Source organism: Myxine glutinosa, chromosome 11, assembly GCF_964187855.1.
Source record: "Myxine glutinosa chromosome 11, kmMyxGlut1.1, whole genome shotgun sequence".
In the NCBI taxonomy this organism is placed as follows: Eukaryota; Metazoa; Chordata; class Myxini; order Myxiniformes; family Myxinidae; genus Myxine; species Myxine glutinosa.
In genome coordinates this window covers 89,940,673-89,951,168 of record NC_136271.1, presented here as the reverse complement: position 1 = coordinate 89,951,168, position 10,496 = coordinate 89,940,673, and the positions used below count along the sequence as shown (strand labels likewise).

The 10,496-nt window shown below is 43.2% G+C and overlaps 1 protein-coding gene across 2 annotated transcripts in view; it reads left to right on the top strand.

Moving 5' to 3' along the window:
• The first annotated feature begins 500 nt into the window (after positions 1–500).
• LOC137437107 (synapsin-3) overlaps positions 501–10,496 on the top strand; it is a 179,179-nt gene continuing 169,183 nt past the window's right edge. For both annotated transcript variants that reach the window (XM_068131497.2, XM_068131498.2), the window contains exon 1: positions 501–545. The gene's annotated coding sequence lies outside the window, so the exon portion shown is untranslated. The remainder of the gene's footprint in view (positions 546–10,496) is intronic.

Genomic DNA, 10,496 nt, shown 5'->3' with positions numbered 1-10,496 from the left:
TGGTAAAAATGCTGATTAATTGGACATAATTATGTGTGCAGATAATGACTGTGTGTGTCATATTCATATTGGAAAATATCGGATGGTTGTACTTGTAGTACGTTAAATGAAAATGGCTGCACATGTGGAATGTGTATAAACACAAAACCCAGTTACATTTGTCAGTTCTCGGTGATGCAAACTCAAAAGAATCCTTCTCGTGCAAATCCAGAACAGCCGCGAGTATTATGCTTCAAGCTCGCACATTTTCCAGTCGGTAATCCAGTACACAACGTCCTCGGTGGGATACGTGGTAATGGCACGCAGGCACGTCAGCTCCGTCGAGATTTATAATCAGTAAAATAAATGGTCTGAGGGCACTCTGCCTCGTTCGAATGGATGACAATCCAGATTTACAGACGCCCTCAGGGCACTTCTCACGTTGGTGATATTATTGATGCCCCTCCTCCTTCCCAGCCCCGCCCCTTGATCTCCTCGAGGCCGTCCCTCTCCCCGGAGGTCCCAGAGGAAGCTGAGCGAGCTCGGCGCTCTGCAGCAGCTCCGAGGTAAGCGCCGTGCATGCGAACCGTGTGCTTTTACCATAAACGTGCGTGCACGGTTGCGTAAGGGTCGTGTGTAGCTCTAAGCGAGGTGCATTGAGCGTCGCCCGACCTTTTCGTGCGGCGCCTCATATTCAGCACCAGACGGCGGACAGTTCCCCTGTTCCGTGCTCGCTGCAGATGATCATGATGGTACACGGGAATTCGTGCACACGGGAATTCGTGTAATAGTAAATCTGGAATTTTCGGCTCGGATCGAGCGACAAATAAACAACGACGATGTGTTATTGCGAGGCTGGATCAAAAGGAGGTTCCGATACTCCTCGTCTTCATTGATCATAATATGTATGTATGTATGTATGTATGTATGTATGTATGTATGTATGTATGTATGTATGTGTGTATATATGTATGTATGTATATATGTATGTATGTATGTGTGTACATATGTATGTATATATGTATGTATATATGTATGTATGTATGTATGTATGTATGTGTCCAAAACCCGCGTGCTGTCCGCGCTCTGACAATCCACCGATATAATGACACATTTTGGCGCCATAGTTGAGCTGGAGCTTCTCGATAATTCACGGCTCGGCTAAGGGTGTGGTCCACTCTCCGAGCGTGCCGTGAGCGGTGCTGTCGTGTTGAGTGCACATTTTATTTCGAGTCACCGATCCCTCGATCGCCGCTGTTCTTCCATTCTGAATCTCCTCTCGAGGTTTCCATCGAATTTAAGGGTCAAAGCGGACCAGCCCCGGACACCAGGAGAACAACATACATAATGCATCCCCAGGCCCCGGAGAGCGTCCGTGGGGGTTCACTGTCCCCATGACCCCCGTCCCAGCGCTCCTCTGTGGGGGCTGCATAACCACCCGCACCGCGTGTCACTGGGAGCACGTTCTCCCCCCCCCCCTTGCGCCTCCATTGGGGCTCATTCTCCACCTCCTAGTGGGAGCACGTTCTCTCCATCCTCCCCATTGCGTTCGCATTGGGGTTTGCCCTCCCTCTCCCCCATGCACCTCTATTCATTCGTGCATATTATTCTTTCATTGGCGCTTCATTCATGCTCCTCGCTCCTCAATTTTTCCGACTAAATCGGTAAAAATTCGAAGAACACGAGAAATTTATCATTTTTTCATAACATTTTGACCGAACTACTCGCCCTTTGGTGCTAGAAACAAATTTTTCTTCCCGTTATTCAAATCAGAACATCAAAACCACTGTTGGGAAGAATTATGCACCAAGACCGAAACAGGGCATCTGATGATCGAAAAAAGGCATCTGATGATCGAAACAGGGCATCTGATGAAAGAAACAGGGCATCTGATGATCGAAACAGGGCATCTGATGATCGAAACAGGGAATCTGATGATCGAAACAGGGAATCTGATGATCGAAACAGGGCATCTGATGAAAGAAACAGGGCATCTGATGATCAAAACAGGGCATCTAATGATCGAAACAGGGCATCTGATGATCGAAACAGGGCATCTGATGATCGAAACAGGGCATCTGATGATCGAAACAGGGCATCTGATGAAAGAAACAGGGCATCTGATGATCGAAACAGGGCATCTGATGATCGAAACAGGGCATCTGATGATCGAAACAGGGCATCTGATGATCGAAACAGGGAATCTGATGATCGAAACAGGGAATGTGATGATCGAAACAGGGCATCTGATGATCGAAAAAAGGCATCTGATGATCGAAACAGCGCATCTGATGAAAGAAACAGGGCATCTGATGATCGAAACAGGGCATCTGATGATCGAAACAGGGAATCTGATGATCGAAACAGGGCATCTGATGATCGGAACAGGGCATCTGATGATCGAAACAGGGAATCTGATGATCGAAACAGGGCATCTGATGATCGGAACAGGGCATCTGATGATCGAAACAGGGAATCCGATGATCGGAACAGGGCATCTGATGATCGAAACAGGGAATCTGATGATCGAAACAGGGCATCTGATGAAAGAAACAGGGCATCTGATGATCAAAACAGGGCATCTAATGATCGAAACAGGGCATCTGATGATCGAAACAGGGCATCTGATGATCGAAACAGGGCATCAGATGATCGAAACAGGGCATCTGATGAAAGAAACAGGGCATCTGATGATCGAAACAGGGCATCTGATGATCGAAACAGGGCATCTGATGATCGAAACAGGGCATCTGATGATCGAAACAGGGAATCTGATGATCGAAACAGGGAATGTGATGATCGAAACAGGGCATCTGATGATCGAAGCAGGGCATCTGGTGATCGAAACAGGGAATCTGTTGATCGAAACAAGGCATCTGATGATCGAAACACGGCATCTGATGATCAAAACAGGGCACCTGGTGATCGAAACAGGGCACCTGGTGATCGAAACAGGGAATCTGATGATCGAAACAGGGAATCTGATGATCGAAACAGGGCATCTGGTGATCGAAACAGCGAATCTGATGATCGAAACAGGGAATCTAATGATCGAAACAGGGAATCTGATGATCGAAACAGGGCATCTCATGATCGAAACAGGGCATCTGATAATCGAAACAGGGCATCTGGTGATCGAAACAGGGAATCTGATGATCGAAACAAGGCATCTGATGATCGAAACAGGGCATCTGATGAAAGAAACAGGGCATGTGATGAAAGAAACAGGGAATGTGATGATTGTAAAGGAATATCTGATGATTGAAATAGGGCATCTGATGATCGAAACAGGGTATCTGATTATCGAAACAGGGCAACTGATGAAAGAAACAGGGAATGCGATGATCGAAACAGGGCATCTGATGATCGAAACAGGGCATCTGATGATCGGAACAGGGCATCTGATGAAAGAAACAGGGAATCTGATGATCGAAACAGGGAATCTGATGATCGAAACAGGGCATCTGATGATCAAAACAGGGCATCTGATGATTGAAACAGGGCATCTGATGAAAGAAACAGGGCATCTGATGAAAGAAACAGGGCATCTGATGATCGAAACAGGGCATCTGATGATCGAAACAGGGAATCTGATGATCGAAACCGGGAATCTGATTATCGAAACAGGACATCTGATGAAAGAAACAGGGCATCTGATGATCGGAACAGGGCATCTGATGAAAGAAACAGGGAATCTGATGATCGAAACAGGGAATCTGATGATCGAAACAGGGCATCTGATGATCAAAACAGGGCATCTGATGATCGAAACAGGGCATCTGATGAAAGAAACAGGGCATCTGATGAAAGAAACAGGGCATCTGATGAAAGAAACAGGGCATCTGATGAAAGAAACAGGGCATCTGATGATCGAAACAGGGCATCTGATGATCGAAACAGGGAATCTGATGATCGAAACTGGGAATCTGATGATCGAAACAGGACATCTGATGAAAGAAACAGGGCATCTGATGATCGGAACAGGGCATCTGATGATCGGAACAGGGCATCTGATGAAAGAAACAGGGACTCTGATGATCGAAACAGGGAATCTGATGATCGAAACAGGGCATCTGATGATCGAAACAGGGCATCTGATGATCGAAACAGGGCATCTGATGAAAGAAACAGGGCATCTGATGAAAGAAACAGGGCATCTGATGATCGAAACAGGGCATCTGATGATCGAAACAGGGCATCTGATGATCGAAACAGGGCATCTGATGATCAAAACAGGGCATCTGATGACCGAAACAGGGCATCTGATGACCGAAACAGGGCATCTGATGATCGAAACAGGGCATCTGATGATCGAAACAGGGCATCTGAAGAAAGAAAAAGGGCATCTGATGAAAGAAACAGGGCATCTGATGAAAGAAACAGGGCATCTGATGAAAGAAACAGGGCATCTGATGAAAGAAACAGGGCATCTGACGAAAGAAACAGGGAATCAGATGATCGAAACAGGGAATCTGATGATCGAAATGATCGAAACGGGATGATCAAAACGGGGCATCTGATGATCAAAACAGGGCATCTGATGACCCGAAACAGGGAATCTGATGATTGAAACAGGGCATCTGATGATAGAAACAGGGCATCTGATGAAAGAAACAGGGCATCTGATGATCGAAACAGGGAATCTGATGATCGAAACAGTGAATCTGATAATCGAAACAGGGCATCTGAGAATCGAAACAGGGCATCTGATAAATAATCGAAACAGGGCATCTGATGATCGAAACAGGGCATCTGATGATCGAAACAGGGCATCTGATGATCGAAACAGGGCATCTGATGATCGGAACAAGGCATCTGATGAAAGAAACAGGGCAACTGATGAAAGAAACAGGGCATCTGATGAACAAAACAGGGAATCTGATAATCGAAACAGGGCATCTGAGAATCGAAACAAGGCATCTGAGAATCGAAACAGGGCATCTGATAATCGAAACAGGGCATCTGATGATCAAAACAGGGCATCTGATGATCGAAACAGGGCATCTGATGATCGAAACAGGGCATCTGATGATCGAAACAGGGCATCTGAAGAAAGAAAAAGGGCATCTGATGATCGAAACAGGGCATCTGATGATCGGAACAAGGCATCTGATGAAAGAAACAGGGAATCTGATGAAAGAAACAGGGAATCTGATGAAAGAAACAGGGCATCTGATGAAAGAAAAAGGGCATTTGATGAACGAAACAGGGAATCTGATAATCGAAACAGGGAATCTGATGAAAGAAACAGGGAATTTGATGAAAGAAACAGGGAATCTGATGTTTGAAATTGGGCATCTGATGATAGAAACAGGGTATTTGATGTTTGAAATTGGGCATCTGATGACAGAAACAGGGTATTTCATGTTTGAAATTGGGCATCTAATGAGTGAAACAGGGTATTTGATGATTGAAATTGGGCATCTGATGATAGAAACAGGGTATTTGATGTTTGAAATTGGGCATCTGATGATAGAAACAGGGTATTTGATGTTTGAAATTGGGCATCTGATGACAGAAACAGGGTATTTCATGTTTGAAATTGGGCATCTGATGATAGAAACAGGGTATTTGATGATTGAAATTGGGCATCTGATGATAGAAACAGGGTATTTGATGTTTGAAATTGGGCATCTGATGGTAGAAACAGGGAATTTGATGATTGAAAAAAGATTATGTGTTGATTGAAATAGTGCATCTGATGATTGAAACAGGGTATTTGATGTTTGAAATTGGGCATCTGATGAAAGAAACAGGGTATTTGATGTTTGAAATTGGGCATCTAATGATAGAAACAGGGTATTTGATGTTTGAAATTGGGCATCTGATGATAGAAACAGGGTATTTGATGTTTGAAATTGGGCACCTGATGATAGAAACAGGGTATTTGATGATTGAAATTTGGCATCTGATGACAGAAACAGTGTATTTGATGTTTGAAATTGGGCATCTGATGATAGAAACAGGGTATTTGATGTTTGAAATTGGGCATCTGATGATAGAAACAGGGTATTTGATGTTTGAAATTGGGCATCTGATGATAGAAACAGGGTATTTGATGTTTGAAAATGGGCATCTGATGATAGAAACAGGGTATTTGATGTTTGAAATTGGGCACCTGATGATAGAAACAAGGTATTTGATGATTGAAATTGGGCATCTGATGATAGAAACAGGGTATTTGATGTTTGAAAATGGGCATCTGATGATAGAAACAGGGTATTTGATGATTGAAATTGGGCATCTGATGACAGAAACAGGGTATTTGATGATTGAAATTGGGCATCTGATGACACAAACAGGGTGTTTGATGATTGAAATTGGGCATCTATTGATAGAAACAGGGTATTTGATGATAGAAATTGGGCCTCTGATGATAGAAACAGGGTATTTGATGTTTGAAATTGGGTATCTGATGATTGAAACAGGGCATTTGATGATTGAAATTGGGCATCTGATGATAGAAACAGGGTATTTGATTATTGAAATTGGGCATCTGATGATTGAAAAAGGGCATTTGATGATTGAAATTGGGCACCTGATGGTAGAAACAGTGTATTTGATGTTTGAAATTGGGCATCTGATAATAGAAACAGGGCATTTGATGATTGACATTGGGCATCTGATGATATAAACAGGGTATTTGATGTTTGAAATTGGGCATCTGATGATAGAAACAGGGCATTTGATGTTTGAAATTGGGCATCTGATGATAGAAACAGGGTATTTTATGTTTGAAATTGGGCATCTGATGATCGAAACAGGGTATTTGATGTTTGAAATTGGGCATCTGATGATAGAAACAGGGTATTTGATGTTTGAAATTGGGCATCTGATGATAGAAACAGGGTATTTGATGTTTGAAATTGGGCATCTGATGACAGAAACAGGGTACTTGATGTTTGAAATTGGGCATCTGATAGAAACAGGGTATTTGATGTTTGAAATTGGGCATCTGATGACAGAAACAGGGTATTTGATGATTGAAATTGGGCATCTGATGATAGAAACAGGGTATTTGATGATTGAAATTGGGCATCTGATGACAGAAACAGGGTATTTGATGTTTGAAATTTGCCATCTGATGATATAAACAGGGTATTTGATGTTTGACATTGGGCATCTGATGATAGAAACAGGGTATTTGATGTCTGAAATTGGGCATCTGATGATAGAAACAGGGTATTTGATGATTGAAATTGGGCATCTGATGACAGAAACAAGGTATTTGATGTTTGAAATTGGGCATCTGATGATAGAAACAGGGTATTTGATGATTGAAATTGGGCATCTGATGACAGAAACAGGGTATTTGATGATTGAAATTGGGCATCTGATGGTAGAAACAGGGTATTTGATGTTTGAAATTGGGCATCTGATGATAGAAACAGGGTATTTGATGATTGAAATTGGGCATCTGATGACAGAAACAGGGTACTTGATGTTTGAAATTGGGCATCTGATGATAGAAACAGGGTATTTGATGTTTGAAATTGGGCATCTGATGATAGAAACAGGGTATTTGATGTTTGAAATTGGGCATCTGATGACAGAAACAGGGTACTTGATGTTTGAAATTGGGCATCTGATGATAGAAACAGGGTATTTGATGATCGAAACAGGGCATCTGATGATCGAAACAGGGCATCTGATGATCGAAACAGGGCATCTGATGAAAGAAACAGGGCATCTGATGATCGAAACAGGGCATCTGATGATCGAAACAGGGCATCTGATGATCGAAACAGGGCATCTGATGATCGAAACAGGGAATCTGATGATCGAAACAGGGAATGTGATGATCGAAACAGGGCATCTGATGATCGAAGCAGGGCATCTGGTGATCGAAACAGGGAATCTGTTGATCGAAACAAGGCATCTGATGATCGAAACACGGCATCTGATGATCAAAACAGGGCACCTGGTGATCGAAACAGGGCACCTGGTGATCGAAACAGGGAATCTGATGATCGAAACAGGGAATCTGATGATCGAAACAGGGCATCTGGTGATCGAAACAGCGAATCTGATGATCGAAACAGGGAATCTAATGATCGAAACAGGGAATCTGATGATCGAAACAGGGCATCTCATGATCGAAACAGGGCATCTGATAATCGAAACAGGGCATCTGGTGATCGAAACAGGGAATCTGATGATCGAAACAAGGCATCTGATGATCGAAACAGGGCATCTGATGAAAGAAACAGGGCATGTGTTGAAAGAAACAGGGAATGTGATGATTGAAAAAGGAATATCTGATGATTGAAATAGGGCATCTGATGATCGAAACAGGGTATCTGATTATCGAAACAGGGCAACTGATGAAAGAAACAGGGAATGCGATGATCGAAACAGGGCATCTGATGATCGAAACAGGGCATCTGATGATCGGAACAGGGCATCTGATGAAAGAAACAGGGAATCTGATGATCGAAACAGGGAATCTGATGATCGAAACAGGGCATCTGATGATCAAAACAGGGCATCTGATGATTGAAACAGGGCATCTGATGAAAGAAACAGGGCATCTGATGAAAGAAACAGGGCATCTGATGATCGAAACAGGGCATCTGATGATCGAAACAGGGAATCTGATGATCGAAACCGGGAATCTGATTATCGAAACAGGACATCTGATGAAAGAAACAGGGCATCTGATGATCGGAACAGGGCATCTGATGAAAGAAACAGGGAATCTGATGATCGAAACAGGGAATCTGATGATCGAAACAGGGCATCTGATGATCAAAACAGGGCATCTGATGATCGAAACAGGGCATCTGATGAAAGAAACAGGGCATCTGATGAAAGAAACAGGGCATCTGATGAAAGAAACAGGGCATCTGATGATCGAAACAGGGCATCTGATGATCGAAACAGGGAATCTGATGATCGAAACTGGGAATCTGATGATCGAAACAGGACATCTGATGAAAGAAACAGGGCATCTGATGATCGGAACAGGGCATCTGATGATCGGAACAGGGCATCTGATGAAAGAAACAGGGACTCTGATGATCGAAACAGGGAATCTGATGATCGAAACAGGGCATCTGATGATCGAAACAGGGCATCTGATGATCGAAACAGGGCATCTGATGAAAGAAACAGGGCATCTGATGAAAGAAACAGGGCATCTGATGATCGAAACAGGGCATCTGATGATCGAAACAGGGCATCTGATGATCGAAACAGGGCATCTGATGATCGAAACAGGGCATCTGATGATCGAAACAGGGCATCTGATGATCAAAACAGGGCATCTGATGACCGAAACAGGGCATCTGATGACCGAAACAGGGCATCTGATGATCGAAACAGGGCATCTGATGATCGAAACAGGGCATCTGAAGAAAGAAAAAGGGCATCTGATGAAAGAAACAGGGCATCTGATGAAAGAAACAGGGCATCTGATGAAAGAAACAGGGCATCTGATGAAAGAAACAGGGCATCTGACGAAAGAAACAGGGAATCAGATGATCGAAACAGGGAATCTGATGATCGAAATGATCGAAACGGGATGATCAAAACGGGGCATCTGATGATCAAAACAGGGCATCTGATGACCCAAAACAGGGAATCTGATGATTGAAACAGGGCATCTGATGATAGAAACAGGGCATCTGATGAAAGAAACAGGGCATCTGATGATCGAAACAGGGAATCTGATGATCGAAACAGTGAATCTGATAATCGAAACAGGGCATCTGAGAATCGAAACAGGGCATCTGATAATCGAAACAGGGCATCTGATGATCAAAACAGGGCATCTGATGATCGAAACAGGGCATCTGATGATCGAAACAGGGCATCTGATGATTGGAACAAGGCATCTGATGAAAGAAACAGGGCAACTGATGAAAGAAACAGGGCATCTGATGAACAAAACAGGGAATCTGATAATCGAAACAGGGCATCTGAGAATCGAAACAGGGCATCTGAGAATCGAAACAGGGCATCTGATAATCGAAACAGGGCATCTGATGATCAAAACAGGGCATCTGATGATCGAAACAGGGCATCTGATGATCGAAACAGGGCATCTGATGATCGAAACAGGGCATCTGATGATCGAAACAGGGCATCTGATGATCGGAACAAGGCATCTGATGAAAGAAACAGGGAATCTGATGAAAGAAACAGGGAATCTGATGAAAGAAACAGGGCATCTGATGAAAGAAAAAGGGCATCTGATGAACGAAACAGGGAATCTGATAATCGAAACAGGGAATCTGATGAAAGAAACAGGGAATTTGATGAAAGAAACAGGGAATCTGATGTTTGAAATTGGGCATCTGATGATAGAAACAGGGTATTTGATGTTTGAAATTGGGCATCTGATGACAGAAACAGGGTATTTCATGTTTGAAATTGGGCATCTAATGAGTGAAACAGGGTATTTGATGATTGAAATTGGGCATCTGATGATAGAAACAGGGTATTTGATGTTTGAAATTGGGCATCTGATGATAGAAACAGGGTATTTGATGTTTGAAATTGGGCATCTGATGACA